This window comes from Citrus sinensis, chromosome 8 (assembly GCF_022201045.2).
Source record: "Citrus sinensis cultivar Valencia sweet orange chromosome 8, DVS_A1.0, whole genome shotgun sequence".
Lineage (NCBI taxonomy): Eukaryota > Viridiplantae > Streptophyta > Magnoliopsida > Sapindales > Rutaceae > Citrus > Citrus sinensis.
Window position 1 is genome coordinate 14,344,834 of NC_068563.1, and position 21,133 is coordinate 14,365,966.

General features: G+C 32.4%; 1 long non-coding RNA gene and 1 other non-coding gene across 2 annotated transcripts; both read right to left on the bottom strand.

The window, feature by feature from the left end:
- Positions 1 to 3,862: 3,862 nt before the first annotated feature.
- On the bottom strand, positions 3,863 to 6,260 carry LOC102609904 (uncharacterized). The gene is made up of 4 exons (XR_008051325.1): positions 5,995 to 6,260; positions 5,825 to 5,899; positions 5,118 to 5,239; positions 3,863 to 4,188 (listed from the first exon to the last, which is right to left on the bottom strand). It is a non-coding gene; the product is annotated as an uncharacterized LOC102609904 (long non-coding RNA).
- A 13,653-nt stretch (positions 6,261 to 19,913) lies between these two features.
- Positions 19,914 to 20,021, bottom strand: LOC127899548 (small nucleolar RNA R71). Its single transcript, XR_008051426.1, has one exon. It is a non-coding gene; the product is annotated as a small nucleolar RNA R71 (small nucleolar RNA).
- Between the last annotated feature and the right edge of the window lie 1,112 nt (positions 20,022 to 21,133).

The following is a 21,133-nucleotide window of genomic DNA, read 5'->3' on the forward strand; positions in this document are numbered from 1 at the left end:
TAATAGTCATTAATTTTATTATTTGATATTGCAGGATTAAAGTGACAATCATAGACTGTATGAATATGATAAAGAAAAGATAAAGTTGAAAAAAGAAGGATTTGAAACATTACTATACATTATTATTTTTTTAGTTATTATTTATCCAAACATTTTGTAGTTTTGATATCATTTAAAGATATTGTTTCAAACTTTTGAAGTTTTTTTCAATAATTTAAATACTTTATAATATGGTGATGATTTTATTTTATTTAAGTCTCAAATTTTTTATTTATTGAAATTATGTATCCAAACCTATTATAAAATAATTAAATAAGTAAATGGGGAATGAGGTGGAGATGGGAAATCATTCCCCACATGTGGATTGCCCATCCTTACCCCACTAAATTTATTGGGGAATAGGGCATGAAATGAGGGTCAAAATTTTTGTTGGGGTAGGGAATGGGGTAGGCCTTCCCACCTAAATGATTGGCTTCCCTTGTTAGGAATTATCTACTTATCGTTAAAAGAAATCCTAAATCTCTTATACGCTTTTAAACATTACCTCACTTTCACTTGTCGCCATTAGTCATTCTTACATATTTAGCAATAGTCCCTCTAAGAAGTATTGACATTGGTTTCATTTCTCATACTCATGATACAGACACTTCAAGAGTAGCCCGTTGAATCACTCCCATTCTTTGAAGAATAGCTCGTCTTCTCTCTAAGTAGACTTAGAGATTTCCCTACGAGGTAGCATTGGTTTTATGCACTAGAAAGTATTTATTTAAAAACTTAGTTATTATTTGTCCCCATTATGTGATACTATTAGCAAGCAATGTATTGAACCAAAAACAAGCTCTATCCCTTAGAGAGAATGAAAATAATCTAAGCTTAACATTTTCATCTGAAAAATTTTCATATTTAAAAGTTTGACAAATAATATGAAAATTATTCAAATGGCTGTATTGGTCCTTGTTTTCTAAGCCATAAAATGATGGGAGACAATTTAGCACATTAGGTTTTAACTTAAAACTCCTAACTGATACATTTGTTGTTTCATGCATGATGTGCTCAAATTAGCTAGTGGATTGAAGTAATCCTTAAATGGCCTTTCTTGTGGTGCTTGAGGTTATTCTTTCAAATTCATTTGAATTTTAACTTGTGATGCAATTTGTCTATGTGTGTGAAGTGTCTTTTCCAATTCAAGATCTATAGGTTCAAAATCATATGATTGTGACCTTTGACAGTGCGTGCAAAGAATACATAAAATTTAAAAACAAAACTACTAAAAATAAAGAGAGATGAGAAGTTAGAATGTTGGCCTTATCACGCTGTGACACACTTACTATGAAAATACACTCAAAACCTGCATACAAAGTAATTCACACAATATTTGCAAAGAAGATTAACCCTACAAATTAAAATGACTTACTTTCCTAGCAACGACGCCAAAAACTTGATGTTTATTGTACTCTCAATTGCACAAATCTAATATAATATAGATTTATGGTGACAAGTGTCGATCCCACAAGAAGGTAAATTTAATTATATAAGGTTAATTTTTCTACATGTGTATGTGAATTGCATGGAGATGATTTTTTTATCAATACTAAGATTTAAAATAAAAATGGAAAAAATAAATTAAGGATGAAAATAATTCAAATAAAACATTGAGTTTCTAAATTCACTCTCAACACTTCACCATAGTCTTAATATTCATTTTTTCTTCCAATTAATTTATGAAGGGTATTTACATTCCTTATAAGCCTCACTCTAATAAATATGATATCATACACTCAGTGTGTTAGAAGGTAATGATCTTCCACTAAGTGTGGTGTTAAGTACATATTGTGCTAGACAATAATAATTCTTCTGTCGACAACGTGGCAAAATCATCCACTAAATAACTTAGATGTGCTCTCTGTCAACACTAAGTCAAGATGACCCACAAATACTGAAGTCTTTTTTCTAATAAATATGGTGTGAAGTGCTCACTTGCAAGACAATAATAATCTTTCACTAGAGACCGGTATATCATGTAAAATCTAGACAAGATACATTGTCTGTTGACAATGAGTTAAAACAACCATATAAATTAGAGAGAAAAATAAAATAAACTTGCCAAATTAAGCCCATGAATCATGTTGAGGGTTTACCTTGCACCCAAGCTTCAAATTAAATTAGCCACTCATGATTGGACTAGAGATAAAATGGTAATTTTATTAAAATAAGTAGAAAATAAAAAGAAGGAGAAAGAATTCCAGAAAATAGAGCTCAAATTTGGATTTTGAGCTGTCAAATTAGTGGGGGAGAGCCCTTATTTATAGACACAATGAGTAAATCATGACCATTGGATGAAAATAATTTAGATGCCTAAGATTACGCCACGTGACAATATTTGATTGGATGGGACATATCATCATGTCCCATAACATGCTGCCACATCATTGGTCAACGCCACATCTGCATTTTTTGGTCCAATAGGCTACTGCTACATCATCAATTAATGGCACATCATCAGTCAATGCCACCTTAGCATTTTTCAGTCTAATAAGATACTACCACTTTATCTAATCAATACCACGTCAGCTGGGCCTCACCAAAATCTCAAAATTATATATTTTTTCCTTTATGCCCTTATAAGGTTTTCAACTATTCTAAGCTTAAAAATGTTTTCCACTTGGCTATCCACTTCTCATTAATCATAAAATGTCTAAAATACCCCTGAAATATATAAAATACTCAAATTATAACAAAACACACACAATTAAAGTTTAAAGGACTTGAATACATAAAAGTATAAATGTTAGTGAGGGTTGGAGTGCAAAATGATAATTTCACCCTTTGTAAATATACATTCTCTAGCTCTTAACATATACATCTCCGCAGAATTAGTGCTAGATGATGCAAACACTGATGAAATAAATAACCAAAAATAGAAAAGTCTTCATAAAGACTTCAAGAAAACATTTAATCATATCATAAAAATGCTTAACATGCATAATTGAAATGTGGCAGTTGCACTGTATAATTCAAATATCATTCTCCTAAATACAAAAGTGTCAAAAGGGCAAGTGAAAGTGATTGTCTCCTAGTCCTTTGGTGCAATTGGAGCCTAATTATATCCTAAGTAGTCATCTAGAAAGCGATAGAAGTTATGACTCGCTAATCCATGGTAAAAGAAAATAGTATTTTTGTGTAACAAAATTCAACTTCTTATAATCAATGCCTACCCTCCAACTTGTAGCTACTCTAGTGGGTATTAATTCATTATTGACGTGGTAACGACTGTGACTCTTGAATTTTTAGGACAAATTGTATAGGACTGACCCATGAACTATTTATTAGAAATGAGGTAAATGATACCTACATCCAATAGTTTAAGAACTTAAGCTCTAACGACCTCTTTCATATTGGGGTTTAACTGACATTGCATTTTCGTAGTAGGTTTAACATTTTTATTAAGATGAATGTAATGCATGCAATCTACTTGGTTTATACCTTTTATGTCAATTATAGTCCATCGTAATGCCTCTTTGTGCTCTCTTAAAATACACTACTAAAAATGACATTAGAATGATGTCAGCAATTACTTTTAGTGACACTTGTTAATTGTATCGATAATCTGGCAGCAAAAAATAGTGACACTTGTTTGTGGTGTCACGAATATGGTGTCAGTGATTATTATTACTATAATATCACCAATATTATGACGCTATAGTGTTAGTAGTTGTTGATATTATATTGGTGCCTATAATTACTGTTACCATGGTATCATTATTTAATTTATTTAAAAAAATAAAAATTTAAATTGTTTCATTACTAATTGATTTGTGGGTAAAATTAAAAGGCACCGCAAAATAAATAAAAAACACCTCAATTCACATTGCAAAATCTTTCATTTCATATTTAAATATTGGTAGTATATATATTATTACAATTGTACCAAATACAAATTCAAACAAGTATTAAAGAAACATATAAATTCTGAATATCTTAAATATAGGAGCCCTGATTCATTTTCCATGCCGTGGAGCTAGACTAGTGAGCTATTAAGCTTTCTTCAAAGGATGGCTTCTTCCAAGTCCACCTCTTGGATTTAAAAGACACACAAGTAGACATTCGATTTGCGAAAAATACAAGTATTTAGTTGGCAACAAAATTTTCCTCAATGCCTCAACACCTTGAACTTCATTATTTTCCCACCTACAAGTGTAACATATAGAATTAATAAAAAATTAAATCTTGGACATTTACAATAAAAAATATGCTCATACATTACATGATTATCGTATGCTACAAATAACTTGACAACATATGCGGCCCACTCATCAAGAAGTTACGAAAGATCATCCATAGTGTGTACTTGTCACATCCAACTTCAAATCCAATTACTAACAAGTCAGTATATATTACAAACTTCAAAACTAAAACAATAATCTGTAACCAACCACTCAACAATTTTTAGAAATTACAGAAAGCAAGAACATGGAAATAAACAGAACCAGCACACAACACACAACACACCTAACAGTAATTACCAAAGATCCCTAACAAGCTCAAAATTGATATTAATCCTTTTCATCTTAAGTATTCTTAGGCTACCACTGATAAATTAAATAAGTATTCTTAAGGAAAAAAATGTATAGTACCAAACTCTTGCAGTACTTTCCAATTTCCTATCAAATCTTCAAGACACAATTATAACAATCTGGGGCCAAAATACAACACCACCTTTTTAGAAACTTCACTTTTGCAGAAAGAAACTAAATATATTCAGTTATTGAGGTATAGGAATAAAAAATGGCTTAAGGTCATTGAGATGAATAAAGCAAATGGAAAGATTGAAGAAAGATCTCTGGATCAATTACAACGATCTCTCAATCATTCATTTAGACACGCTGCACTATCAATTATTTAAAAAGGGTGGAGCTTATTTTTACTAAGGTGAACATTCTTTATGTTTGTGGCTCAAAATAGCTACAAGAATATAACTATATTCTCATTTTATGGGTAGAAAGTGAAGTCCATTAATGGAAATTCCAAATCCAAAATATAGGTATAGAATATAAGACAATAAAACATATATGCTATATTTTAATAAACCATCAAGAAATGATTAAATTAAGCATTACCTCAATGGCTTCAGCTACTCCCCATGGGAGACGAGACAAAAATGCAAGTTTCATAAAAGTCAGCATGTGCTAGCTAGGAAGGATTTCTTTTGACTTCATCTACAATTTACTGAAGAATTTTGCTGCACATTTATAGAACATAAAAAAGTATTAAGATTAAAATTTTAAACCATGTTTGAAATTTAACCAAAAAAAAAAATAGAGACTAGATACATAAACTTCTTACATGTGCATGAATACTCCTAAGCTTCATAGCTAAATAATAAATATAGTTTTTGAATGCATTAAAGTTTAGGTTACCAAGCATGTAATTAATCTAACCTAGGTGATAATGCCCTGTAGGCATAATGCAAGACTTAATTTTTCAAGTTTAAATAAAAGATACAAATTGCAAAACAAAGCCATGTACATGTTCAGCAAGCCAACAAAACATGCAATTCACAGTTTTCATTTTTCATGTCATTTCATTTTTTTAATTGATTATCTACTGATTCTGTAGATTGTAATATCCAATTTGACACAATAAATTAGTATGTTTAATACACACCCCATGTCTTTGTACGCTTCTCTCTTTTGGTTTCTTGTACTTTAGGACATTTAACACATAACAATTGATACCTACATAAAACAATCTAGGAAATTGATGCAAGCAAATGAATTAATTGGGCAACTTACTGCTTTCACGGATGAAATAATGCAATCCTTACCGAAAGGGCTCACAGCGCTGGATGGCAACTTGCCAAATAGCAAATCAAGTAGAAGTTATCGTCTTTTTGTAACTTCTACAAAAATAGTACAAACATATTACATATTAGAGAATGCCAACAAGCCAAATAGCAAATGAAGGAAACCAAGACTATGTAGAATTCCAAATTACTTCAAATTTCTCCTTGTCGTCTCTTGTAAAAGTATTTCTTGAAAACAACAACTTTGTAGGGTCTGTTGCAAGAAAACAAATGCATATAACTCAAAAGCCGGTTGATTTTTCATGTAATAAGCAAAACTTAAATGCATTTGGTAGAAGTTAGAACAATAACTAAAAACTATTAAAAACAATTTTAGATTACTACAAGCACAATGTCCTATTTAAAAGAAAATTATTAGAAGCACTTTCCACAATTAAAAATAATTTTCTTCTTAATTCGGTGAAAGATTATAAAAATAAACAAAAAATTTATTTGTAAATCAAATTCGGGATATAGTTTTCAATTAATGGAATTAGGGAACTTAACTCCACGTGAAGTTGCATGTGATGTTGGATGAAATCTAAAAGTTTTTATTATATTCTTTTATTGTTGGATTAAATCTTTGAGAAAGTGAAGTGCATGCGATTTTAATATGTGCTACGTGGGCTATGTGGTTTCTTTTGTATAAAAATGATAAGTGTAGAGCAGTGGATGCACCCAAATCTTTATGCATGTACCCTAGATAAAAAAGAGAATAAACAGATTCTGTAAATTACAGAGAATATGCAGCTTCTGGCGAGTTACACTAGGCCATCTATACTATATATTGCACCATCCAATAAAAAAATATTTTATTTGGCCTAAACAAAATAAATTACAGACATATAATTAAAGCATATCCAATAAACTAACACAAGAGGACATAAAAATCTGAAATAGATTATTTCAATCTTTTTTCAATTATATTCCACACGTTTTTCCATTTATTATAAAATTAATTAGATATTATCCACTCTATCAATCTTTCATAAAGAAATAAAAAGAACTCATAAAGCATTGTTAAAGCACATCAATGAACATGATCAAATAAACTAAATTTTCTATGAAACTCATATTATTATTATTATTATTATTATTATTATTTGTACATACAGTTCTATAAAGAGAAGCACCATAAAATTTGTAAAATAAATCTTACTTTCTTTTAACTTTTTTTTCCCTTTGTTTAGAAATCAAACTTTCCTAGGACCAAAATTTTACTTTATTATTTTTTGGGAGCCAAGTCAAAAAGGCAGGTTAGGGAGCAGAGTGTGTGAGTGTGAGAGAGAGATTTGTTGAAAGGTAAATCAATAGACAACTTGTGATTAATTGTTCTTTGATCGTTACTACTCATGATTTTGCATTTCGTAAGCTACACATAGATTCATTCATTCATTCAATGTTAGATATAGATATATACAAGGTTGTTATGATGCGATACCCCATTTGTTTGACAAAATTACTCAACGAACCAGTGAATACCCACAAATATGATTGGTGATTGAAGATACACTTTAAGACTTGAAGAAGCAAGATTTGAGATCTAAAATTGTTATTTTAACCTTTTAAAACTTGAAGAAGCAAGACTTGATGATACTCTTTAAAATTTAAAGAAGCAAGACTAGAAGAAGCAAACCTGGACACTATGGCTCGAAGTCTTGAGAAGATCTTGTGGAGTATTTGCAGGCAGTGGCATGGTATTGTGGTGGTGGGTAGCTAGCACGACTGTCAATTTGGGTGGCTGGTTGGCTGGCGGTGTCGTGGTGCCGCGTTTGTTGACTCATGAAAGCGGAGAAAGGCTTGACGTGGTGATGCATGATGGAAGCTTGACGACGTGACAAAGAGGCTTGACGCGGTGATGTGAAAGTGTGAGATCTGAGTCGGTGCTGGAGCACTGGATCGAGAGTAGCAGCGCTCTCTTTCTTTCAATTTTCAAAGTATTGTAATGTTAATTGTTAAGGACTTAGGGTTTGTTTTTGTGTCTTGTGAGTGTGAGGGGTGAGTTGTCACGTGTTAGTGATACCTTAGTGTCATTACGAAAAATTATAATGGCTTTTGTTTAAAACTTGAAAGCTTAATTTTTATAGGTCTTGGGTTCGAGTTCTATCTCGAACAATATCAGAATTACTTTATTTTGTTTATAGATACCTTAGTGTCAGCAATCTCTGATGTCTAATTTAGAGACACTATAGTATTAGTACTTTGTGATACTCATATGTTAAACATGGAAAATAGTCCATATATATATATAAATACTGATACTTTTTAATAAAGTGTCACGAGTTAAATATCAATAAAGACTATTTTTCTAGTAGTGACACTTAACATCTATTCTTTAGAGAAAACAGAAACAATATAAGCTTAATATCTTCATCTGAAAAATTTTCATATTTGAAGGTTCAGTAAACAATATGAAAATCATTTAAATGATTATATGCGTCCTCGTTTTCAAAACCATAGAATGATAGGAGACAATTTAACATATTGGGTTTTGATTGAAAATACGTAGCAGCGACATTTAGGTATCTTATGCATCAACTGCTCAAATTGGCTAATGAACTGAGGTAGTCCTTACATGGCCTCTCTTGTGGTACTTGTAGTTGGTGTTCTAATTCTATTTAAATTTTAGCCACAATTTTACCTTATGATGCAATATGTCTTATTGTATGAAGTATCTCTTCCAATTCAAGGTCTATAGGTTCTAGATCATGTGATTGTTATCTTCGACCGTGCATGTTATGCCTAGTTCATGAGATAAACGGAACATAATTTATATAAAAATTTGAGCATATTTTTGTTGAATAATAATTTATATTTAAATATAGTATATTTTTTTGAATAATCAGCTTGCTATACATGCATGAACAAGACACGTAGGCGAGTACAAACCTCATTACTTGTCATTCACCAAAACAATTTCACTATTTGAAGAATTAAAGAATCTCTTCTTTAGTCCACACAGTGAGAGCTCATATTATTCTATCTATAGAACAACAATCATGAATAGCAACAATAAAGTAGAATAACTACACATAAGAAAAAATATTTACATTAAATTATTTTTCATAGCAACATGTAAAAAATTAGGAAAAAATAGTTATTACATTTAAGATCCGTTAAATATACTTTTAAGAAAATAAGACAGTCGTTAACCGACTTTTCTTGTTTTTCTATACATTTATGTACCACCCCATAGAAAGTTGAAGCACTAAGTAGCTCATTTTTTTTTCCAATGGACCTTATATCTTTTAATGCATGGGGATACATCGGATTAGTGTAAGTTGCACTAGTATGATATAAAATGCGTCCTAAAAGAAAACTAAAGAGGCTCCTAAAATCATCATCATAGTTTTTAGTGTCTATCAACCTATCTCAAACTGCTGTTATGTATATTCCTTTTTGTCCAAATGTATACTTAGATCGCTCCTTTTTGTCCAATTCTATACTTAGATCGAAATTTAGAAATTCACAAATTTTCTGACGTATATCAATGTATTTATCTTTATCTCTAATCCCTATTATGATTATGAAGGTTATAGTGTTTAAACAATATTCTTCACTATGCAGAAGTATAGAATAACTTTTTATGTCACAAGCGTTTTAAAAAACTCATCTTAAATGATGGCATTAAAAGTCCTGTATACTTCTAAAACTAATTTCTTTTACTGCTTCTTGTTGCTAAAGTGAGAATGAGGAAACTACCTTAGAGAAAGCACGTAAAAGACATCGAGATGAAAGAAATTGATTGATGCGATCACAGTTGTCTGCATCTTATTGGTCTTCGTCATTGTCTACACGAGCGGTTTTACTAACATTTAACATAAGCTCTTCAGGCATTGTACAGAATTAACGCTTCTCCTTATTGGTTTGTGTTTTTTCCTTTTTTTTAAAAAGTTACTTAACACACACCTCTCAGACCCCACTGCTTAGCCTTTTTTCTTCAAATTTACTGTGAACAACATTGAATGCTACATTAATAACACAAATAAAATTTAGTTGTTAACATCAAGCATAAAATAAATCTATTAACATGTACTTACAAATAATATCGTCATAATTTTTGACCCAATCCTACACTTATTTCATTTGTAGTGTCCATTTTGTAAGCGTATATATGATTATAATCATGTCATAGACAACGTATAAATTAAATTGCTAGTTACATAATTATTCATAAATTGTATATTAAATAGGAAAAAGAAAAGCAATCTAAATGCCTAGAAACAGCATAAAAAACCAAAACTGCTGCAAAATAAACCCACAATGCCTAGTAGTGGACTCTTTAATGAGAAAAAAGATTCACATAAAATTATAAGAATAAGTTACATTCTTAAAATAATTGCTTCCGAAAATAAATTAATATTTAACACAAGTTCTTAGCTTACAAAATGTTCTAAATGATCCCTGCAAATCTTTAAATAGTTGAAAAAATATTTTTTTTTGGGTACTGATAAAATATTAAAAGAAGTAAACCACATAATTTTTAACTTTAGTCAGACAATGCTTATACAAGCATGACAAAATCTCTATGCTTCAACTTGATTTGAAATAACAATACTAAACTGTTTGTTGAATACACAAATCAAATATTGATCTTTTTATTTGTAAGAATTTGCCTGTGACTAGATAGATTAAATATTTCATGGGTTTATTCATTTACAACCCATAAACCAAAAGTTTAATAAAATACTATAGAAGGCAACGAAGTCTGTTTCATCAATGAATTTCAAAGTATCTAACTAGAAGGAATATTACTAAAGGCCAGTTTCACAAAGTTTACTTTCATCAATGAATTTCAATGTATCTAACTACAAGGAATATTACCAAAGGCCAATTATCACAATATTTATTTCATGAGCGAAATTTGAAAAGTTATGTCTTTGACAGATAAACACATATTTCATAAAATGAAAAATTTAAGACAAGATAAGATGCAAAAAGTGCGTTATATTCACTTTTTGTCGCTTCGAAGGGAGCTCATGCAGAGTTTTAAGCGGGAAAGATCAAGTTTGAAAACTTAAGGCTTCAAAAGATACATCCGATTCTTTAAAAATTACAAAAATACGAAATACAAACAGCTTGGCTTATTATGAATCATACTTCCAACTACATATGGCCAACGGGCCATGCCGTGCCGGCCCAGACCCATCAATGGAAGCCCATGCGTGCTCGTGCTCATTCCGTATCGTGCCGTGCTTACTATGCGTTTTGTGTCGTGCTGTGTCATGTCTAATTTTTTTTGTTTAGGCCCAGCCCAGCACACGTGTCGTGCCCGCTCGTGCCGTGCCCACACGTGCCGTACTGTGGGCCATACCGTGCCGTGCCATACTTTGGAAAAAAAAGTCCACTAAGCTTTTTTTTTTATTTTTTCTTTTTTTAAAAGCGCATGCCAAGTTGTTTTCTTATTTTTTTTTCAATCCTATGTACTTTTTTGGATTCATGTGTCTTTATTAAAATTTAATAGAATCAAAAATTCAAACTCAAGTCCATATTCAATAATAATAGGAGAATGTAATATTAGTTACCAAGTTTGACTATATAGTATTAGAATTCATTTTTAGTACTTAACGACAACAATAATAATATTTTTTAAGGGTTAATTTAATTGTTAATTTGGAATTACGTAGAGTCATATATCATAGTTTATAATAATATTAATACATATTTATAAAACCATGTATCAATTATTTATTTAATAAATTATAAACATAAATCAATTATAATGTTTCTGAAACTAAGAATTAAATAAATTTAAAAAAATTGAACTAATAAAATATATTTAAAGATTCAATTTCAAGTTATTTATAAAATCATCAAATTTTAAGTTTACTGTCATTAAAAAATGAAACATGCTTATTGCATACTTTTTCACATACCGTGCTTTGGCTCATCTCTAATCGTGCCATGCTTTTAAGGCTCACGTGCCTAAAATTCTAAGCCTGGCCCAGCCCACGTGAGTGTCGTGCCGTGCCACGTGCTCTACCGAAACGTGTTCGTGCCGTGCCGAGCTGTATGGACACTGAAAGGAATTTAGATCTATCGAAAATAGATGTAGGCAATTAAAACAAAAAACTAATTACTTAATTAATTTTTCCCCAAGTACTGTTTACAGTTACTGTTCACGTTTGTTGTTCAAGGTTACTGTTTATCCGCATCAAAAATATTAATTTTCCAAAAACACAATAAAATGCAGAAAATAAATGACACAGAGATTTTTACGTGGTTCAGATTAATCAATCCTATATCCACGAGGCCACGTCCAGATGAAAGTAATTCACTAAGTTGAGATGTTACAACCTATGGATTTACCAAATTTAAGACTCTCACTTACGGTTTATCACCATACAGTTTACTCAACCTTAGAATGAATCTGCTTCTCTTGAATAATTGCTACCCCTCTTGATCCACGATCCTTAAGGCACTTTGCAAAGTGATCAATAGCAATTCTTCAATTCTTCAATGTCTAGTGATCTAAGATCCACATAAACTCTCAACAGAGATGAAAAGAAGATAACAAAATAAATCAACACAACATTATGCGCCAAATCCGGATTCTCTAGGGAGGAGGCCGAATTTTGCTTCTCTACGTTATGCTATGTGTTGTGCATCCCTTCAATTGTAAAATACCTCTCTTTATATAGGCATTAGGGTTTCACCAAAATAACAAGTCTTAAAAGACTTGGATTCTTTCCAAATAAGAGTTTCTTTCCTCTTATAATTCCTATGAATCTGAATAGGAATAAATATGATCTTCTTACCTTACTTGTCTCCCAAGAAATATTTAGAGTATTTAAAGAACTTCATGTTTGAACCAACTTCTTGCTCTAAATAAATCTCATGCGCCGATTATAGAATCCCACCATTAATTGACTTGCTAAATTAGACATTTAATTAAATTAGGAAACAAATATTTCTAATAAATTGGAATCTCACTAAATTAGGGAATTAATAAATTAATCCCTATTACAAGATATGCAATAAATAAACTTCCAATTTAACTAGACTTACCATAAAATGCCAACTCTATAAATAATGACTTAACAATCTCCCGCTTTGGCATTCTTGTGGCAAAAACAATCCAACACAAGTCTTCCATGAACTTTGGCGCTAAGATATGAACCTGAACAAGTATAAACAACAAGAAGGAACTAACCAAAATAATTAGCAATTAGCATGTTAGTTCATGTAAATAAACCAAGGCAAGAATTAAAATAAAATACTAATTTTATTAATCAATAAATGGAAAGACAATATTAAGCAGAAAATTAAGAATAAGAAAAAAATAAACTCCCCCTAAGAACTAGAATTCGAAAATAAAAATTTTTGAACAAAAATAAAATATCTCTCTAGAATGGAAAATACTACTCCCCCTAACTCATTGCATTGAGCAATTGAAGACTTAAAATAAATTACTCCCCCTCTTTTGCCAAAAGATTGCAAAAGGGAAGAATATGGTGCACCCACAAATAGAAATTTCATAGAAGAGGAAGAAATAAACATAAACGAACTCAAACAAGTTAGAAACAAAGAGGAAAATATCAAAAACGAAATCCCATGCAGGATACTTTCAGAAACAGACACAAAGTGCAGGGCAGACAAATTCAAATTTAAACTGGGAATGAATGAGACAGAATCAGAATGCAATCTACATGCCGTTGGAACACTTATTGAATCCGCTTTGTACAGAATTTTACAGAACCGAATTTGGAGTTCTGTAGACAAAGTTATGACCAAAAGAACGCAACATGCTCAGTTGTGACGGGAGAAGCTTGTCAATGCACTTTTAAAAACTTTTTTGAGTTTTGCTTAAAACAAATGTGACACTTAAGACTTAAAAACATATCATTATGGAAAGAACATGAGAATACACATGCATCAAGAAATGTTTTTTTTTTTAAATGCATTAATAATGAAATTGAACAAAAAAATGTTTGAGAATTTTTCACAACAAGTACTAATTCATGTAATCAAGATTCTAATTTCCTCAATTAAGTAAAGATTAAAGAAATTTAAGCTTGTGTATGTGTGTGTGTGCAAACAACTCAATCTAAACATTTTTCCCAAAAATTCATCAATTTTCACAGTCAAAGTCTTAAATATAAAACATAGAGTTGGTCAAACTGACCTTATCATCTTGATCTCCAATTTTTTACCATTTCAATTGACAAATTTTTTTTTTTTTTTTTTTTTTGTGATTGCAAAGCCTTTCATTTTCTTTTTCATTTTTTAAATCTACGGTCAGGAGCTTTCACTCTAACCCTTAATGTAGCTTTCTTCTCATAGTAGTTCGTCCTCTGTCATATTTGTGATATGCAGACTCAGATTACTCAAGGATAGCTTCACTCTTAATAGTTATAGGTAGCTATTTCTGACCATAGTGTCTGCATATATTTGAGGTCTTATGACAAGATAAGAATCAAGGCAAATAGTCATAACTCAAGTTAAATATTCTCAACAAAGACCATGTCAATATCAAAACCTTGAGTCAAAGTAGAGACTGAATTGTCATTCATGTGTTTTTGAAGAAAGGTTAAATAACTCTAATAAAAACTTATTCAAGGCTTTCAAATCTTTAAAAGCATGAAAAATTGCTTGTCGTCTAAAAGACAGAGCACAAAAAAAATAATGATTTAAATTTATAAATGCATGTTCTATATCTAATGCACAAATGCATGATTTAAAACAAAAAAAATCATTTTGACTTACATGGAGCACACACCTAAAGCTTTCCTTAAAGATTCAAATCATTTGGAGTCTAAAGCTTTTGTGAAAATATCTGCAAGCTGTTTTTTTGTATCAATGTATTCTAAGGACACGATCTTGCTCTCAACTAAATCTCTAATGAAGTGATGACGAATGTCAATATGCTTAGTCCTAGAGTGTTGAACAAGATTTTTAGAAATATTGATAGCACGAGTGTTATCACAAAACACAGTCAAAGTATCCTAAACCATACCATAATTTACAAGCATTTGTTTCATATGCAAACCTAAAAAGTAAGTCAATTCTCCCACCATGCTTATCTCAAATTTCCTTTTCATTTGACTCACGAATTCATGCACATGATAAGAAGTAGAACCAAACACTATATCATCAACATATATTTGAACAACTAAAATATCTGAATTAAGTTGCTTAATAAATAGTGTTCTATCTACTCCCCCTCACTTATAGCTATTTTCAAGGAAAACTTTGGTCAACCTTTCATACCAAGCTCAAGGAGCCTGCTTTGAACCATACAAAACCTTTTTCAATTTAGAAACATGGTTTGGGAAATGGGGGTCTTCAAAACCTTTAGGTTGGTCAACATAGGCTTCTTCATTTAAGATGCCATTCAAAAAGACACTCTTAACATCCATTTGAAATAATTTAAACCCTATTAAACAAGCAACTGTAAAAAGCAAACGAATAGATTTGAGTCTAGCAATAGATGCAAAGGTTTCATCAAAGTCAACACCATTTTGTTTTAGAGTAATAGCTGAGGAAAACTCATGTGAAATTCCATGTAAATTACAATATTCTTCAAAACTAGAGTTTTCAAATTCTCTTCCATGATCACTCTTAATTATGACAATATTGCAATTTTGTTCATTTTTAACCTTTTCACACAGTTTTCTGAACACATCAAATGTATATGATTTTTCTTTAATAAAGTCAATCCATGCATACCTAGAGAAATCATCTACACACACAAATGCGTACCTTTTTCCAGCCAAACTTTCAACTTGCATTGGTCCCATAAGATCCATATGAAGTAGTTGTAGCACAGTTGATGTTGCTTTATCCTGAATGGCTTTATGCAATGCCCTTTGTTGTTTGCCAAATTGACATGAACCACATATCCCTAGTTGTTTCTTCTTGAGTATTGGAACTCCTTTGACAGCACATGTTTTCACAATTTTAGTTAGTAACTTGTAGCTTAAATAAACAAGTTTTTAATGCCATAATTATGTGTCGTCAAGAGTGGTCTTATGGCAAATAATTGGACTAATCAACGTATAACAATGATCAGATGATCGATGTCCTTCTAAAATGCAATTTCCATCAACATCGATAATGCGACATTTGTTCCTGTCAAAGTTGACAAACAAATGTTGATTACAAATTTGACTAATGCTGAGTAAATTTGCTTTGAGATCCTCCACATGCAGAACATTGTCAAGTTTTGGAAATCCTTCCACATTCAAAGTTTCCTTTCCAAGCACTCGACTTTTCACACCATCAGCAAAGGTTACATTTTCTTGATAAAGTTTTTGATAATTAATCAAGGCACTTCTATCACCTGTCATGTGTCTAGAACAACTACGATCAAAGTACCAAAAATCAGTAGTGCAAGTTCTCAAGGAAATAAAGGAAACATAAGCTTTATAATCAGTATTCCTTATCCAATTAGCTCTAGGTTTATTTTCACTTGTCTCAACCTTAGGTCTAAGTGTCATCCTAGGTTTTCTATAAGAATAATTAAATAACATAGCCTTTTTCATATATTTAATGAGCTTGACGCAATTAGGTCTTATATGTCCTTTCATGTGACAAAAATGACAAGTGGGAATAAACCTGCTGTTCTTACCTGATGAGCTGGTGAAGAATGTGCAATAGCTTTACATTTTTTAAGATATAAGAGTTTAACTATTGGTGGAGAAGCTGTTTGTGAAGAAGCTTTAACAAACACACCTTGAGAATTTGAGTCTTTATCATGTTGATATCTAAGACCATGATGATTTGAGCTAGATTTGCTAAGTGACAAGATATGGTCTAACTTCTGAGTTCCAGAATTCATCATCTTAAGTGACTTTTTTGTATTATCTAATTCTATCGTCACTGCAAGCAATTGGTTATCTTTGTCATTAAGTAAAGACTTGTAATGAATTACTTCGCTCTCAAGTTTTGCCTTATCATCTAAAAGATTTGATACTTGAGTCATCAAGGTCACATTCTCATTATAGACTTCTTCCCATTTAGCGAACATTATCTTGTAGCTTTCATGAAAAGCTTTCTTGTCATTTAGATCAATGTCACTGACGTCGCTATCTGAATCATTATTCTGGTTAACATGTTGCGCAATTGTGTCAAGACGAGAATCATTGTCTTCTTTGCAATGAGCTAATTGCAAGGCTTCAGATTTGGATGCATCTTTGATGTTTGATTCATGTTTATTGCCATCATTATGCACAACAAGTCCTCCAGCAAGGTCTTCTCTATCAATGCTATCATTTGAATCATTATCACTACAAGTGGATTGCATTACTTTCTTTTTCATAATAGTGTTAGCATATTGTGCTTGTATGTGTCTTATGCCTCCACATTCTCTGCATTGAATACCCTCAAGTTTGTTAAAATCAAACAATTTAGAATTAGAGTAAGAAGAACCTTCTTGAGCCGTTGGAATCACTAATGTAGAAGTCTTCCTTGGTTTGTTGAAGTTATTCTTTTTCAACATCTTCTTGAAATTCTTTGCAACAAGTGCAAGAGAATTATCAATGTACACATAAATCATCTTTCTCATTTGGTTTGGCGAAGGGAACCCGTGTTTTCGTGTAACACCCTAGGTGAATCCCACATTGGCAAAGCACGGGAGAGATGATGGGTATATAAGGGGTGATCCACACCTCAATTGGCAAAACGCGTTTTGGGGTGTATGGGCGCCCCAGAAACAAAACAGTGTGGGCCTTGTCAAGCACTCACAAATTATTTTTCGAGAAGTATCACAATGGCAGCTACTCCAAATAGACAATTCAATAACATTTGTGTGCTTTCTGGATTTACCTATGGCAAACATAAAGAGTTCGTTGAGGCAGCCATAGTGTTGAGTGTTAGAAAATGCATATTTATAAAGGAGAAAACCGTCATTTTATATTTTAAGTCTTACTAACAACCCTTACTTTTATATATTTAACCTTCTTGTGATTTAATTGCATGTGTTTTATTTTAATTAAGTATTTTATGTATTTTAGGGGCATTATAGTCATTTCACAATAAAGGAGAGATCAGATGGCAAAACGGACATCACTTTTGAACTCAGGACGGTCGAAAACCTTATGAGGAGCATAAAAGGAAAAATGGCACTATTCACATGTACGGTACTATTCACGTGTACGGTACTGTATACGTTACTGTTCACGACACTGTTCACATAGACGGATGATGATGTGGCATTGACCGATGATGTGGCATTGATTGATGAGGTGTCACGATCCTGTTGGACTAAAATTCTTATGTACTGTTGATGGTGACGTGGCAGCATATCAGTGGACGAAAAATCACGCGTACGGTGCATGCATCACACAGGATTATTTTCAACCAAACCGCGTTACTGTTCATCCGGGTCAAACCGCGTTACTATTCAAAGTCGGGTCAAACCGTGTTACTGTTCATCCGCGTGGTCAAACCGTGGACTGTTGACTGATGACGTGGCGCAATCCTGAGCGTCCAAACTATTTTTAATCCGATGGCCATGATTTACTCCATGTATCTATAAAAAGGGGGCCTCCCCCCTAATTCGATATATCTGAATCCATTTTTGGGATCCATTTTCTGTAATTCCCTCTCCATCTTGTATTTTCTTCGTATTTTAATAAATTCCCATTTTGCCCCTAGTTCAACTATGAGTGGCTAATTTTCTTTCAAGCTTGGGTTGAAGGTGAAGTCTCAACATGTGTCATGGGCTTAATTTGGTAAATTTATTTTCTCTTCCCCTCTAATTTTTGTGGATGTTTTGACTTCTCGTCGACAAATAATACTAATCTTGTCTAGTACCGCCTTGGTTTCACCGGCCCTCTGGTACAAGGTTATTATTATTTGGCACGATAAGCCCTTAACACCATATTGATTAGAGCGTGGTTCATGAGGTGTGGATTCCCCCCTCATGATTTAATTGGCATTAATACGAATTATTTAGCCCATGATGCATGTTGATACGGATCCAGATACCCAAGTACGTCAATTTAATAGATTTTCTCTTCAATTTATTCTCTCCATTGCAATTCCAATTTTAGAATTTATTCTTGCCATTTTAATTTAAGTATTAGCATATTCCAAATCATTTCCACCATAATTTCAACCACCCATGTACAAAATTAATTCTACATATAATTAAAATCCACCTCCTCGTGTGATCGACACTCGTCACCATTGATCTATACTACAATAGATTCGTGCGCTTGCGAGTACATTAAAATTTGCACAACAAGTTTTTGGCGCCGTTGCCGGGGAGGTAAGTAATTTTAATTCATAGAATTAATTTTTGTGAATAATTTCTTTTATTTGTTTTCTTGTATTTTTTTTATTATTAAAAAAAAAAGAAAAAAAAGTGAATCTACATTTAAAGGTTAGTATTTCTTTTCTTTTTCTCTTCTTTAAAATTCTGTAATTTAATTTTCCATTTATTTTTCTTTGTAATTTTTTTTTGTTTATCTTATTAATTTAATTTTTAGTTAATTTCTTTCACGTATTTATTTTTGTGTATTTTTATAGAAAGGTTGTAATAGCACAATAAGGTTAGTATCGTAATTTCTCACTCTTCTTTATTTTTATTTGTTTTGTTCCCATCTTTATTTTTTGTTTTGTTTGCATCTTTATTTTTATTTTATTTATTTTGCATGCATGGTCGTAGGTCATTATTACCTAATCTTGAACCTATAGACCTTGAATTAGAAAAAACACTTCGCACACACAAACACGTTAAAAATAAAATGGATTTACAAGCACCACAAGAGAGGCCATTTAAGGACTATTTTAGTCCTTTAGCTAATTTGAGCACATCATGCATAAGATACCCAAATGTAGCTGCTAGGAGTTTCGAATTAAAACCTAGTGTGCTAAATTGTCTCCCCACATTTTATGGCCTAGAAAATGAGGATCCATATAATCATCTGAATGATTTTCATGCCATTTGTCAAACTTTTAAATATGAAAATTTTTCAGACGATGATGTTAAACTTAGACTATTCCCATTTTCTTTAAAGGATAGAGCTCGTTCATGGCTTAATACATTGCCTGCCAATAGCATTGCATCATGGGAACAAATGGTAACAAAATTTTTGAATAAATATTTTCCAGTGCATAAAACCAATGCTATTCGCAGGGAAATCTCAGAGTTTACTCAGAGAGAAGACGAACAATTTTTCGAAACATGGGAGCGATTCAATGGGCTACTCTTGAAGTGTCCACATCATAGGTATGAGAAATGGCACCAATGCCAATACTTTTTGGAGGGATTACTACCAAATGTGCAAGAATGGCTAATGGCAACAAGTGGAGGAGAGCTAATGTCAAAAAGTGCGTCAGAAATTTGGGAATTCTTCCAGCGACAAGCGGACAATTCCCAACAACGGAGTCGATCACTCAGGAATACTAGAAGGATTAAAGGAGTGAATGAGGTTCACATTGGCGAGTCAACTTCGGGAATCAAAGAAGTCAAGGAGATGGTTGAAGGTCTTGCTCGACAAATAGCATCATTATCGACTGCTAAATCAACAGAACCACATGACCATGACTCATACTCAGATCAAGCCAATGCCATAGGTGTAATGAGAAAGCCATCAAATTACAACCCATACTCCAACACATATAACCCTGGATGGAGAGATCACCCCAATTTTTCATGGTCTCAAGGATTCCAACAGAATGGACCAGCAGCTCCAGCTCCACCAATGCAACAAATTTCTCAAACTCCTCAAGCCTCTCAGCCACCATTTAGACCATACAATCAGAATCAGAATTTCTCTCAACCCAGACCATGGGAGGATTCATTCCAGAATCTCAAGAATCTTACTCACTCCACGATTGAGCAACAAAACCGCACCATTGATGGACTACGAAATGAGTTGAGACCAGGTTTCAACTCACAAGCTCAATCAGTTTCAAGCCTCGAGAAGATGGTGGGACAACTTGCTTCTTCAGTTCAGACCTTGGCAATGACTATTGAGAAAGGCAAGTTTCCAAGTCAACCAGTACCTAATCCTAAAGGAGTGCATGAAGCAAGTACCAGTTCACCACAGCAGCATGGAGAGGTCAAAGCAGTAATGACCTTGCGAAAAGGAAAAGAAGTCGACAACAAAGTGGAGATGCCGGTGACAAAAGAAAATCAAATTGTACCTGTGAGTGTTGAGGACTCATCACCGAGGAGAAAGAAGAAACCAACCCACGAGAATACGTTCCCAAAGCTCCATTTCCTCAGAGGTTAGCGAAAGGCAAGAAGGGAAAATCCACAGGTGAGATTCTCGAAATCTTCAAACAGGTAAGTGTTAACATCCCTTTGCTTGATGCTATTAAACAAGTTCCATCCTATGC